Source organism: Kryptolebias marmoratus, linkage group LG2 (assembly GCF_001649575.2).
Source record: "Kryptolebias marmoratus isolate JLee-2015 linkage group LG2, ASM164957v2, whole genome shotgun sequence".
Lineage (NCBI taxonomy): Eukaryota > Metazoa > Chordata > Actinopteri > Cyprinodontiformes > Rivulidae > Kryptolebias > Kryptolebias marmoratus.
Genome location: NC_051431.1, coordinates 3,346,639 through 3,361,168, shown reverse-complemented (window position 1 = coordinate 3,361,168; position 14,530 = coordinate 3,346,639). Strand labels below are relative to the sequence as shown.

The 14,530-nt window shown below is 42.7% G+C and overlaps 2 long non-coding RNA genes across 4 annotated transcripts in view; one reads left to right on the top strand and one right to left on the bottom strand.

The window, feature by feature from the left end:
- Nucleotides 1-8,505: 8,505 nt before the first annotated feature.
- LOC112451507 overlaps nucleotides 8,506-14,530 on the top strand; it is a 7,978-nt gene continuing 1,953 nt past the window's right edge. The window contains exons 1-2 of one of the 3 annotated variants that reach the window (XR_005233995.1): nucleotides 8,506-8,980; nucleotides 10,701-11,806. This is a non-coding gene — a long non-coding RNA (uncharacterized LOC112451507). Of the gene's footprint in view, nucleotides 8,981-10,700; nucleotides 11,807-14,530 lie in introns of those variants that run through there. The other 2 variants (XR_003040339.2, XR_003040338.2) reach the window with 2 other exon arrangements.
- The window catches only part of LOC119617651, a 1,636-nt gene continuing 1,448 nt past the window's right edge, over nucleotides 14,343-14,530 (bottom strand). Inside the window, exon 2 of the long non-coding RNA XR_005233998.1 lies at nucleotides 14,343-14,515. This is a non-coding gene — a long non-coding RNA (uncharacterized LOC119617651). The remainder of the gene's footprint in view (nucleotides 14,516-14,530) is intronic.

Sequence of the window (14,530 nt, the reverse complement as noted above, 5' to 3'; positions counted from 1 at the left end):
TGATCCAAGTTTGTAATCACTCACCTGTGCCCACTTCCTCCTAATCACCTGCTGTCTTTAAAACCCGGTCATCTCCTCCATTTATTCACTGGTCCGATGTCGATTTCATGCGGTCTGAATGTCCCCTCATGTCTCGCCATCATGTTTCTTCTAACCTTGAATTTAGTGTTTTGTATTTAGTTTTAGTTTGCAGCCACATCAACATTTGCTTTTGTTTCTTTTTATTGTTGTGTAAATAAATTAGTGTTTTTTTTTTTTTTTTTCCTGAATCTCTCAGAATGAGTCTGCGCCTTGGGTTCATCAAAATAATCACTTAATCATGTAAATTATTACATTTACTAGAAAATCTAGAACCCCTTTGCTGCTTGAAGGCCCTCATTTTTCAATAAAGACAACTGCTGCCCAGAAATTTATTATTATTATTATTATATGGATTCCAATTGAGACACGTTTGTTTTTACAAATTCTCCTCACAGCAGAAGGACACGAAAAAGTGTCAAACATGGCAGTTGGAGAATATAGATTCAATTGACAGATAGTTTCCTGATAGGTAACAAGATGTAGATCTTTGGTAACCATTATGTTGAAAGAAAACTAATAGATATCAATCTAATTGCTGGATTAATTACAGATTTAAAGGGGAAAAAAGGGAAAAAATTTACCGGAGAGCCCGATTAATGAACCTCCCTAGTAGCTTTTTCAAGCAGAGACATTTCTTTTTTAATGGGAAGACATGTTTATGCTTTTGTTGACAGTTTGCATTGTTTTAAACTAATTTATGGGCACATTTATAAATAAAAAAAAGGATCCCTTTTGGTGCTCGAAGGCATTTTAATGCTTCAATAAAAACAAGAACTATTTGCCAAAAAATAAAATGGTGTTATTTTTTTTATGACAGTTCTTGCTTGGACTCTACTTTAAGCATGCTAGAAATCCTGTCTACAGCTGAGCCTAAAAAAAGTTTTAAAAACAATTACACTACAGTTTGGATCCATTAATTTATTTTTAAATGAACAGATGGGTTAACAAATGCTAATGCTAATAAAAAAAAATTATGTATTTTTTTTGTTCCGGCCATTACTTGCCTGTACATAAAAGAAGGCTGTCCAAATTTACCGGAGAGCTTGGTTAGTGAATCTACACTAGTAGCATAAAAAATTAATTACTGTGTAAATGAAATGGGAAAATAATCACTGTATAATTAAATTCCTGCATTTACAGAAAAAATTGAAACCCGCTTGCTGCTTAAAGGCTTTTTTTTCTCTAATAAAAATAAGTAGTTTAGCGTGGATGTAACAGTAGTTTTAGTTAGTGTAGATTTTTATGGCAGTGACATTTTTACCCCGTGTGTCTCGCTGCTACACTTGTTCGTCATTCCCAATCATGCACTGTGAAAGTCACCCTAATGACGCCATGTGTAACTTTACAAGCATAGATATTATAAATAAATCTTTAAAATGCATGCAGATGATGCTTTAAATGTGTCACCAGTTGTGTGATTTTTATAATAAATGCCTTTAAGCTGATTTTATTGTAATTCCCTCCACGTCTGATAATGTTGGGCCGTTCCTAAAGATACGAGAACGTGGCTCTGCACCACACACACAGCTCACCTTCTACAGTTACACTACAGCGCCGGCTGGACTCAAACATTTGCAGAAGTAAACCATTACAGGGCTAAGTATGACTAAAGAAAACATAAAACCATGTAATTATGGACTAATGCAGCTTGAAGGACTGGAGGTCGATTTACACAACTCTTTTTCCCATTCACACTTTCACAACGCCTGTCAGACATACGATCATTTCAATAATATACATCAGACTTTAAGCTGAAAATTAATCTGCTTATGTGTGACGCTGTTCTCTGAAGAGAACAGACTGTTTAAATCCATTACAATTATTTTGGAATCTGCATCGTTTTGTAGCTTTTTGAGGTGATGCGCTGCCTGTCTTTATCTGTGGACTTTAAACACGTTAAAATAGTTGCTAAAACGCACAATAACACGCGCAAATGTCAGTCATAACTACAGAAACGTGAACCAGTTGTTTGGATTCTTTGTTGTTATAAGCGGTCAGTGTCTTACCTGCAGTGGAAAGCAGTTAGACAAACTTTGGAGACTCGTGGAGCTGTTTTCATGAGCCTAACCCTTAGTGTGAACAGTACCAGTTCTTAAGTGGATCCCTGCCATTCTAAAACAATGCTTTATAGCATTTTAAATCACCTTTTTTTAAAATTGTTGTTGTACATTTATTTACATAGAGGTCTACGGTTGTTTGCTCTGAAGACCGAGTCAACTGAGATGCAAACAATGGTGTAAAAGACTTTCAGTGGTTCTCTACCTGCTTTCATTTAGCCCGCTCTGTTTTGCAGTACGTTTGACATGGATCGCTATTGGTAAAGAAGCAGTCAACTTGGATTTTAGTGTAAACAACCACGTACTTCTGTGTAAATAATGTTTAAAGTAAAATTGAGGGCAGCGTAGAAGTCTAAAGTAGCATTTGCGTGAACTGCTATCATAATTTCTGATGTTTAAGGCAACAAAAATATGACAAAAAAGAAACAATTAAAGCTTGTTTTCCCTTTCTTTTCAGCTTATGACCAAGGTTTCATCGCATGAGTGTTTAGGTAAGACAGTGAAATAATCTAGTTGTGGTTTCTTGTACATAAAGCACAAACATGTGCCTATATCATTACTTTGCCAAAATCTAACAATTACCATTAGTTTTCTTTAAAAAAAAAGGCTTTTTTGGAACTTCGTGTCATTGGAACTTCGTCTCAATGAAAGTCTACGTTAATGTGCAAACACTGCAGAATACTAATGCTCCACATCTCCTCTACTTTACAATCAACTGCTGTAAGTTTTGTGACCTTCGTCCCCAGGTGCAGAGGTGAGGGGTCGCAGGTTTTTGGTGGAGCGGGTGGAGGTCGTGACCTTTCGCTCTGTGGAATTTGGGTGTCACTATGGCAATCACAATGAAGCAGTGAGAAAGACAGGTATCCCCCGGGGGCCGTAAATAACAGATATACTCTCATACTTATACGAGCGAAAGAAGCGGGGAGGCTAAAAGTCTGCCGCGGCTCAAAACAGGAAATGAGCATACGAGGGAAGGACAGGGGGAAAACAAAAACAGTCGAATGGGAAAAGATAATTGCATTTTTTGGAGGAAAGGAATGCCACCAGCTGAGGGGCAGAATCTCATATCCCGCTCTTAAAACCCTGCAAGATCATGAAAGTTCAACAGTTTACAGGAACTCCAAGTTTGCTCTGATGGAGAACAGACAAGTGGATGAAAATGTTGACTTGTAGGTTTTTATTTTCTTTCGTAATTCACACTTACAGAAACTCTTCAGTCCTTCTGACAAAAATAAAAAGATCACCTCGATCCAGTTTTATTCCAGAACAGCCTGAGCAAACGAGACCATCAGCGCCTGTTTTTAACGTCTGATCAGAAGGCAGATGAAGCAAAAGTTCAGATGTTTCGAGTTTCCTGGTAAAGCTGGAACCATTCTTATCTTACCTGAACCAAGGATCTATCTACAACAGGTAAGATAATAATTGTTCATAACTTTTCCACAGAAAACCACTTCAAAAGATCCAACCTCATGTATTCATTCAACCATTTTTTCCATTGGGTGCTCATCGACAACCATTAAAGCTCCCACCTGTTCCCAGTTACCCTAACATGGTTCCCACGCACTGAAAGAACATGTCAACTCCACACAGAAAGCCTTATTATTGTGAGGCGACGGCTGAAACCACTGCTCCACCATGCCACCCAACTATGAACCATTCCTTTAAATATAAAATTATCTTACATTAACCCGAAACGTTGCCTTTTAAAACCTAAACTAACTTCTTTCACCTCAGGATTGTAATTAAAACTCTCCAAAGACAGATTGTGATGGGAACCCATGATCTTAATCTTAGAACCATAAATGTTGTTATTCTGATTTTACTATAATCTTGGTTTTAAGGTGACTAAATCATCTCGCTGGGCTGCAGCAGTTGGAAACACAAAATTTTGAGAAAATACACAAATTTTCACTTAAAATCCTACCGAACTCCAGGCTAGTACGAACCTGCAAGATTCCCTACGATTTAAAATACTTCTCACAAAAAAATAAAAATTACAGAAACTAATCTGAGACTAAATTGAGACTGGTTCGAGACTGGTTCCAGGTGCATGCAACGACTCCTGACTAGTTGAGAGAAAATCTGTTGCTTTTCCCCAATTAGGGAACTGAGAACACCCGCAAACACTTGGAGACATTTTGGAAACAAATGTTGCCAACAGTCCAGTGAGAGACCATCTAATTAAGTAAATCAATGGCTAACTCTGGTAAAATAACAGTAATGTTTATTAACTTGAACTAATCCTGTCCGTTAATTAAAACTAAATCTATTTAAATCTGTCAGCATGTGGATAAATGCAGGAAATCGCAGGTGGATTAACAAATTTACCAAAAATTTTTACATTTTTGTAAAGTCTTTATGTTTTTTGTTTTTTTTTCATTTTTATTGTCCCTCCACCTTCCCAGCGAGTCCAGGCAGCTTGATGTGTCCCAACAATCCAACCCAGGGGTGGAAACTGGATCCAGCAGCTCTTTCTGCGCTCCGTTAGGCCACTCCAGGAGGGAACAAGAGACTCAGGTGTATACAAAATAAAGAGATGAGGAGGCACTGCCCATATCTGAAAGGAGGGGGGCATCCTTCACTCTCCCCCAGGGTAGGTCGCAGTCCCTGACCTCTGACCTCGCCATGAAAGAAGGGAATTTCAGGGAGGGAGAGAGAAGCATGTCTGAGCAGAGCAAAGGAACTAAACCGGACGTTTAAATTTACTGACAGCGGTCCGTCCTAAACAAAAACCTCCTCGTGAGCTCATGAACGCACCGAGACTCCGTCTCCCCGAAGCCACTTCAGAAGTTTGTTCACGTCTGTTGTTCCTCGCTTCCCTTCTCCAGCCTGGATTAAAGGACCAGGATGACCCTTCACCCCGCCGTGCATCTGTCTTTATAAACCCATGTGCCTTCCAGATGTGGCGTTCGCTCCAAAACCCCTAAAACCCGAGGAATTCGACGAGCTGTCAGTAGATGGCGGCGCTCCAAGCTGACCTGCAAAGTTATTCCAGATTAAATATTTGGAGCTCCATTTGGTTCAGCAGCTGCATCTTTATAGACTTCGTGAGATTAGTTTGTGTTCAGATAACTGAGTAAAAACGGGGATAATTACCCAGGATCCAAAGCTAAAAGAACAACCTGACTTTTAGTGACAGTGACTCATCAACTCTTTCAGCTCCAGATGTCAATGAAAGCAAAGCGAAAGAGCTGGAACTTGTGTTGGTTTTTATTCCATCAGATATTTGGCACAAAGACGACCCTCAGAGTAAATTAATGCAAGTGAATGGGGAGGACAGTGGTGCTGACTGAGGCCATTTTGAACAAGATGGAGGCTAAACTGAAACCTGCTGTTCTGAAGATGTGTCAGTCTTTAAAGCCATGATAGCTGTCAAAATACATGATTTTTCAATGTTCTGATTGTAATTTTGGAGAAACAACTGAGAAACAACGGAGCTGAAGCCGTTTTGGTCAATCATTGAAAATAACATTATATCTTGTAAAAATTCAGAGTCATACCCAGTTTTGTGTTGGCTGTCGACAGGCTCCTGCAGCCCTCTTAAAATGGAGTCGACTTCGAAAGTCAATCAGTTGTAGACGTTCGCGTTAACGCTTTGAAAGTTTTATTAATGTCCACCTGGTTGTTGACGAGATGCTTTGGTAACAAACGAAGTTGACACCAACGGTTTAAATGGTTTTAAGCAGAGATCTTTTTTAGCTCCTACCACACCAAATATTTGCTCAATATCCATAAAACTGACAGAATTATAACCATTTTTTTGTGTTTCCTATGGTCAGTCGGCTGTGGCGGCCATTATAAATTGGATTGGCTCCTCAGTGGTTGGAGGAGTCCTTTAATAACAGAGTTGGAGGTTCAATTCCACCAGGATGCCAAATGTTGAAGAGTCCCTGGGCAAAACACTGACCCCCTCACTGCCTCCTATGTCCCCCATCGGTGCATGAATGGGATCTAAAGCCCTGATTAGACGCTATAGACCAATTTATTCAGATTAGCTGTGTAGAGATGTAGTAGAGTGCTGTGTGGATGGATAAATGAGAGCTCCGATTGAAGCCTGGTTGGCTAGAAAGGTGCTATAAGTACAGTCCGCTGGTTTCCTCCCCCTAACAAGCTGAGATCTACCATCAGATCTGTGTGCAGCTAACATCATCGGCAGGCTTCACTGTTTCTGAAACTTCGTCCTGATCTATCAGGGTCCAACTAGTTCCTCCGAGCTCCTTCTCCCCTAGTTAAAGTCCGGGATCCTCAGCAGAGCCAAATATCTACGAGAGCAAAGAGAGAGAGAGCGAGAGAGACCTCGCTTCATGGAGAGAGGGGGGGAATGCTGAGAACAAGTCAGTCTGAGAAAGGAGCCCATTGTAGGGGGCTGGCCTGGGGACAAGTCACCCATTCAGATGCGGCCAGCCGTGTACAATGGCTAAACTAACATCACTGACATTTGGAGTTGCCCGAGCTTTAGAGTGAGAGGAAAGGGGAGGAGTAAAGGCGGTGGTGGTGGAGGGGGGGAGGCTGGTGAGAGCAGTGGTGTTGGAAAAGGCCCTTCAGAGGCACCAGCCATTGATCAGAAATTCATGTCAGTGGCTGGGATCAGACCAGCGTGCCCTCTGTTAGCTTTTATGTGCTGGAGAGGCGGGCGGCAGGCGGGCGGGGGGCGAGGACATCTTCTGACATAGGCACCTTTTCAAAACCCGGCCCCAACGGGCCTCACTGAGCCAGCACCAGCGGGCCACCCAGGGCCACGTGGGGTCACCTGGGGCCAAACGGGTGATCGAGAGCAGGCAGATGGCCGATCAAAGCCCTCAGATAACGCCGCTCAGCGCACGCTGATGGTCGCCATTAAGGGACGCTTTGATTAAAGGGCGAGCGAGCTGCAAAGTGCCCCTCATGGCAGAAACTCGGGACTGATATGTGACGGTACAGGGCCGTAAGGAGATCATCGGAGGATAAAATTCCTCCTCAAAAGGCTTCAATATGAGCAAACGTTTCACTTCATCACAAAGGACTTTATCTAAAGAGGCATTCTGAATGGCTTCCTTAGCCAGACTTTTATGTTTTTTTTATGAAAAGTACAAAGAATCTGAGTCAGGCTGCAAAAAAAATAAAACATGAAGATATTTTGTCGTCCATAAAGACACCACCTCACATATAATCTTCCAAATCTACCTTTAAATCATAGTTTTCTAACAGGTACGTCTTCAGAAATAATCATTTTAATTCAAATTCTTCTAATTTCTTTTGAAATGTACAACTTTTCTCTGATGTAGCGCCGGGAAATCCCTTTGTATAATGTTTGGCTTCATCGTGAAGCTTGAGGACTTTCTTTGACTTTTGACTCCAGAACAATAAAATTTGAGTTTTGAAATCGAACAAATCGACAAATTTCAACAAACTACGTCTCATTCTGACTTTTGCAAACTATGAGATCAAATAAAAAAGTTAATCCTGAATCGTATCGAACGGTTCAGTTTCAAAGAGTTTACTCCAATAGATTTCCAGATGTACTGATATAGTCCTGAAATGCAGGTACGCGCTCAACGTAAACAAATCCTCAACAAATCTGAGCGTAAATACATATTGGTTTTGCATCAAGTACCTTTAACGTACTCATGATGTAAATAAACTTAAAGAAAATTAAAATTTGAACTTTGTTTTGTTCAAATAATAAATCAAAATATTTTAAATTTAAATTTTTAATGTCCAACGTTCATCTTTGAAACAGTTTTGTTGATCTGTATTTGTGGCAAACGTGGCTTTGGTGACCATTTTCTACACATTATTAATAGTTTTATAACATTTGTTTTAGTTTCTGAAGATGTCTTCCACACAAACTGCACTTCTCAGCCCAGTTTGGGTTTAAAGCAGCAGGTGAGAACCGTGGAGGGTTTCGTCTTCAGGATCCACAGCAGGTTTCTGATGCGGCCTCACCGCCGTTCTGGTGAAACATCTGAGGCGAGGGGTGACGTCGAGTCCTGCAGCTGCCGACGTCTCTCTCGGCGAAGGCCGCCAGGCCGAGGGGAGGCGCCCGCTCTGTGTAAACAAGGCCGGACCACCAGGCCTGGAAACGGCCTCGTAGGAGCTGTCAGCCCCGCGTCGTACGGTTCTGCTCCGTGAAGATGCTCCACTTCCTTATCCCCACTGGGCTTTTATGGATAAACTCCCCTCCCCCCATCCTGCTGGGTTCTCTGAATGCAATAACAGCTGCTAAAAGCAACAAACTGAGAACCTGATATTTACTCTGAACGATCGACCCCTGCTCATGAATCAGTGCTCAGACAGGAGGCGCTTCAGCTCGGGTCGCCTCCCTGAAACGCCCTGCAGATCTCCAGGCCTATTTCTGGGACCTTGAAGAGTCCCGTCCAGCAGGGAGATCATGTTTCTGTGTTGGTTTAAAATGTTTTGTTGCTTTTTTTGTCTGCATTTTTGCATTTTGTGTTGCTCAGTAAGAAGCCGTTTGGACGAGAACTGAGGCACTCACGTGCGCGCGCTCGCAGAGATTAACGCAACGACCGCGACCCGAGCATCGGAGGCCAGCCATTCGTCACGCCTTCCCATGGTGCACTGCTGCCCGACAGCTGCGGGCGCCTGTTAACACCCCGATCGCCAACGTGATTATGACTCTCTTAAGATAGCGAGCCACACGCAGCTCCCGTCGGACAAAGCCGGGCCTGTTCCGCGCCGCCCAGGAGAACCGGCGCAGGTGGCAGGTTGACATGGGCCGGGGTCCAGCCAGCTCACCTTCTGGGGGGGGGTTTACAATCGATACTCACAACCAGCACTCATATCGTGCCATGCTGGGCCACCCCCCGAGCCAAGGCCACCCATCGGACTCTGGATTTCTGCCGGTACATGTTTTTCACATTTGTTGATGTTTTTTTTTTTTATTTTTGCGATCCGAGTACGTCCCAAGATTTCAGCGTGTACTTTCAATTTATTGTCACTGAGTTCACATGGGTGATGGGGAAATGGGTAAACCATCCCCGTCCTTCAGAGATGAAGGATGTCCTGCCAACACCTCCAATCATCTGGCAGAGACATTCCAGCCGCGGGGACGGGGGGATAAGGACCGCAGATCCACGCTGACCGTCTCTTCCATCAGTGTTGGAAACTTTAAAGGTTAAAAAAATCGAGGCAGGCTCTGACAGCCTCATCAAAACCTTCAAGAAACCATTTTACTTCAGGATGTGTGACCCGTGCTTTACGTTTTAAACGGTGTTCAGCTGACAGACATGACAAGTTGAGAGAATGAGATGAGAGGAAGCAAAATAACTTGTAGAAAACATGTTCAGGAGCTTACTGAAGTGTAAACTCTTCACTGTTCCTGTAATCTGATAAGTATTTTTTACATTAAGTCTGCACTGATAACAGAACCAAACGTACAGATGCTAAATGTGAACTGTAAGAAATAATTGGTGGAATTTACAGTGAAGTACTGGCAGATATGGTTGCCAGAATTTGACTGTTAAACGATGGCAGCGGCGTTATTCCCTTTGGATGGTGAGGTGGAGAAGACCCCGTTTATTCTCCTGGCTTCTGTTTCCTCCCGCAGCTTTGAGCCAATGTTCGCCACGGTGATCCCCAACCCCGGTCCCGGAGGGCCGCTCTCCTGCAGGTTTTAGTTGTTTCCCTGCTCTTTAAGTTCTGCAGAAGCCCGTTGATCGCTCAGTGATTCAGATCAGGCGTGTCACAGCAGAGGAACACCTGAAACAGGCAGGATAGTGTTTTCCGAGGACCAGGGTTGGGGGACCACTGGTTCAGCAGTCTCAAGTTGTGGCTGCTTGATTTCTCTACTTGTTTCCTGGATCTTATGCTCCTTCTTGCTTGTGGGCTTGATCTTAAAGCCAAGTCTGTCAAGGATCTCTGTAGCTTATTGGTCTCTGTGATGGTGTCAGTAGGGATACATCTTCTAGCAGACTTTCAGAGGGTACTTTGTTAGCCTTGGTGCAGGTCGTAGGTATATAGCTTGGCCTCAATCCCTCAATCTTCCTTCTCAGCTCAGCTGCCCTCGTATTCAGTTCCCCAGGCCTCAGTTAGGCTTGGTGGTCATTACTCGGATGGTGGGGATGATAGTATCTCCTCCGACACGCCGTCCGGGCTTGTTTTTGTGCCTCGTCAACCTCTCGGTGGGACAGCGGGATTCTCCAAAGCTGTTTCTGACTCAATCTGGATGAAAAAACTACTAAGACAATGTATGACGTTAGAACTGTTTGTTTTACGGATAACATAAAACCCTTTATTTTTATAAACATGGTTTTTGACAATATATTTTACAATGTGACCTCGTTTTGTAGACCTAAACCTAAAGATAACCACCATCATGCTGCTGTAGCTTAAATCTTACACCAACTTTTAGATTGAAAAAATCATCAGATGTCTCCACTCTGGTTGTAATTTACACTGAAATCTGATCAGATAAAGGAGAAATCAGCCGGAACGATGGAACTGATCCGTCGTCTCTTCTGTTTACTCTCTTTGTCTCTTGATCTCAGGTTTTACATCCTGAACAGTTCTGGCCCCGGCCCTTGCTGTCCCAGCAGCATAATTCAATTGTCTTTTTATCCGCAGGCGATGAATGACTTCTGAATAGTAAATCAGCGCCGTGGCGTCTCATCTCTGGACTGGAGCGCGGTTCTAACGGGTCCGCGGGGGCCTGGATGGAGGGAGACCAAGCAGGCTTCGTTCCATCCCCCGCTGGTGCAAATAAAACTGAAATCCCTTCTGACAGGCTCAGCATGTGCTCAAGACATCGGAGGCTCCGTCGAGAGAAAATTCGTCCCAGAGTTTCGTCCAGGAATCGACAAACCGACAAATCAAACCTGTCATCCTGTCTGAAGGTGTGACAAAGGAGAAACATCAAATTTACAGAACATTCAGGTCGTCTAAACAAAAACAAAACACATCCAGCTGTAATTATCATCTGATATTAGTTTTATCTGTGTTGGAGCCATGTCTGATTTCAGGCTCAGCTGTCGAGCTTCCTTCAACTTTCTGAGTCAGGAATCTGATTTAGGAGCTCGTTACAGGAGTTCCTCAAGGTACCAGCTTCGGCCCAGTTTTATTCACGTTGAACCTCCTTCCCTTGGATTTTCGACATTTCATTCCACGGGTTTGTGGACGACACGTAGATCTATGTCATTGGATCCTCGGGACTCCACATTAGTTGTTAATCTTAAAGAGGTGCAACAACGATGGCAAAAAAAACAATGGTTAAATATCAGTATGGCCGAATTTCCTGTTATCCCGACCCTTTGGCTCTTAATTTGAAGTTGAACAGAGTAGCTGGTAAAATAATCCACTGGGACATTAAAACACCCCTCCAAACAATCTTAAATCCCTTTAATTAACCACCAATAAGTGCATATAATGTAATTTTTTTTATTCTTATTTAAGAAAGAGCAACAATAATTTTCAACATAACATCAAAATGCATTAAACTGGACAATATAATGGTTGAAAAAAATCTATTTTAACGGAGAATTATGATTTTATTTTGGCTGTTTTTCGTTACAGATTATTTACAAGAATACCAAACACAAAGTACCGGAACACGTCAGACTAGAAAAACATCTTTAACTTTAATTTGTGAGGCGTCTTTTTCAAGCTCGGCTTGTATCTGCAAACAAAATCTGCTTTTAAGAGCCGGAGAATCCGGTCTTTTCACCTTTGGTTTACAAAAAACAAAAATAAAATAAGGACACCCTCAAAACAAAGGAGAAGGGCTGAAAAATAAGAGGAATGTAAGAACTTCAGGTGGTTATTTTTGGTTTTCCAAACCGATAAAATCACTTAGAACTACTAAATCTTCCGATTCTTGTTTCCAAAGCAAGAAGGAGGTTGTATAAAAGTTAAATGTTTAGTTTGGTCAACTTTGAAGAGATGTTCTGACTAACAGATATCAGTCATTAGCACCTTCTCCTCCCGACGAAGAACTTTGCCTTGTTCTCCATCAGAGCTGGTAAAGTCCAAACTATTAATAACTATAAGACAGAACGTCACTCCAGAGTTGACGTGTTGTGATCTTTGGGCACCGCAGATAAATATATTTGATGGGTTTTTCTTTCTGTGCCGAAGCTTAGAAGACGTTTAGGATTTTATTAATGTAATTGTGACGCAGCGATTCCAAAGAAAAGCCGAAGATGTAAAAGTTTGCATGTGTGTTTAATGAAGGGGGGAGTCTCCCTGCAGCAGATGTTGAAGTTTTGTTTGAATAATTTGGTGGGAATTTTTATGAGCTGCACAGAACTACAGCTGGGCTACAGGTGGAGTCGACGAGGCGGACCGACGGTTAGAAACGAGAAACTTTGGACTTCTCTGCGGGGCTTAAAAATAAACTTCAGACAGTACAGATCTGAGGAGGCGGGCCGTGGAAAAAGAAAAACAATTATCCAAATTATTACGGCGCTCATCACGCGCCCGACGCCCTGACAGGCCAGGTTTGTCGGTGCGCCGCAGCTGTCGGCCTTCTGGTTCTTCTGCATTTTCAATTTCAAGCATGAATGCAGCTCCTGACCACATTTAACACATGCTCAAATGAACTCGGGTGTTTTTTTTTCTGCGCTCAACTCGGCTCCGGTTTTAAAGTAACGACAAAAAGGAAAGGGGATTTTGCAAAAGACAGCTAGACGTACAGAGTGGCGATTAGCTCAGCTCCTGGCAGGGACTCTAATTAAAACCAAACTTGTTTCCTTCAGTGAACAAACATGACAGGCGCTGAGCAGAGGAGCTTTTTTTTTTTTCTCCGCTCTTGCCAAAATATTAAGTGAGTGCAGGTGCTGCAGGAATGTCTACAGGGGTGGGGGCAAAGCAGAGCCGACCTTTTTCTTTCTCTGTTGTTGTTTGTTTACGTATTTGAGCGTGTGTTTCCTCCGATGGAACGGCAGCGACTTGTTTTAACGCCTTCCCGGAGAATCGCCGGAGAAAAAAGCGAGGGCGAAAGCAAATGATTGTTTTGTCGTTTTTTTGGGGGGGGGGAGGCTTGGGAAGGCTGGGGGGGAGTCGAGTCTAAGCGGGACCAGATGCACGGGGCAGCTCCTGGAGCCTCGAAAAGCAAACGTAGCTCCTGAGTTCTGATCCTTACAAACTAATCTGCGTTTCATCTGGTTTTAGTCGTTTACCTCACTATCACCGAGCTAAATGAGACGGTTTTCCCCCCCTTCTAAAGGAACTTTGACGTCAAACATAATTAAATTCAGACCGCCTAATCGCTCTGCCACCCTGCTGCCACCGTAATTGTCAATTACTCATTATTAATGTCCATCCAGAGCAATAACTCATCCTCATTAGCTGAGCTGCACACTCAGCCAGTTCCGTTCCTGGACATTTGCGATCACTGTAGCGTGTCCGGCAGCCATCAGCGGGAATCGGAGGAGTTGCAGGCCCGCAGTGCAGGTAGGGTCGGATATTTTGACAACTTCCTGTGGGTCAAACATGCCTCGACAGAGGGGCGATGGACAGAAAGGGACACCTGGTCCAGATGGACGCCTTGAGGCTAAACAACCAGGTGAACTGCCTCAGGACGGCTTGCTAAAATGAGACTAAATGGTGAAGGAGGAGGAGAACTGGTTGGTGAGCAGATTTCACCAGAAACCAACGATGATGAAGCCCAATAAGCACAGAGTTCAAGACTCAACTTCATCAGAAGACAGTTTCTTCTTTAGAAACAGAACTTTAAATTGGAAAGAAAGCAGAAGTTCTGAGTCACTTTTCTAAAAACCACATACCAGTTTTGACAGCCTTTAGTCACAAAAAATGGATCCTTTCTTTGCCCAAATGGTCTAAAACAGGACTCGACAGATGGTGCACAAGCAAAACAAGACAGATGTTTGGTTCTGGTCTTACAAAGTCATAAAGACCGGTTTACGTTTCTCATATCAATGGTTAATGTGTCCTTAAATTACAAATCTGTAAACGACTGTAAACTACCACACCTGTTTGTTTACCTATGGAAAGAGCCGAAGTTACTGAAGTTAGGTCAACAACAACAACGTCCACAGAAGGACTGTTTGGGACGAGAAATCCAACAATTTTGATGTGCAGGCGTGTCTTTATGCTCAGATTTGTTGAGTAAAGTCTACAAATAAAGGAGAGGAAGGAAAACCGACGAGGAAAGGAAGTATAACAGGAAATGTTTTTCAAAATAAAACAGGAAACATTAAAATAAAACCGAAATCCAACACAATGACTCTAAAGGTTTTTTTAAAATCACCATTATTACGTTAAACTATAAGAGTTTAAAAAGTTTGTGGTCTGGGTTGCCTCGTTTTTCACTGTTTTCTCTGTAATGTAGTCTGTAATCAACACACCTGTCTGCAGTTTGTTATCAACACACCTGTCTGCAGTTTGTTATCAACACACCTGTCTGCAGTTTGTAATCAACACACCTGTCTGCAGTTTGT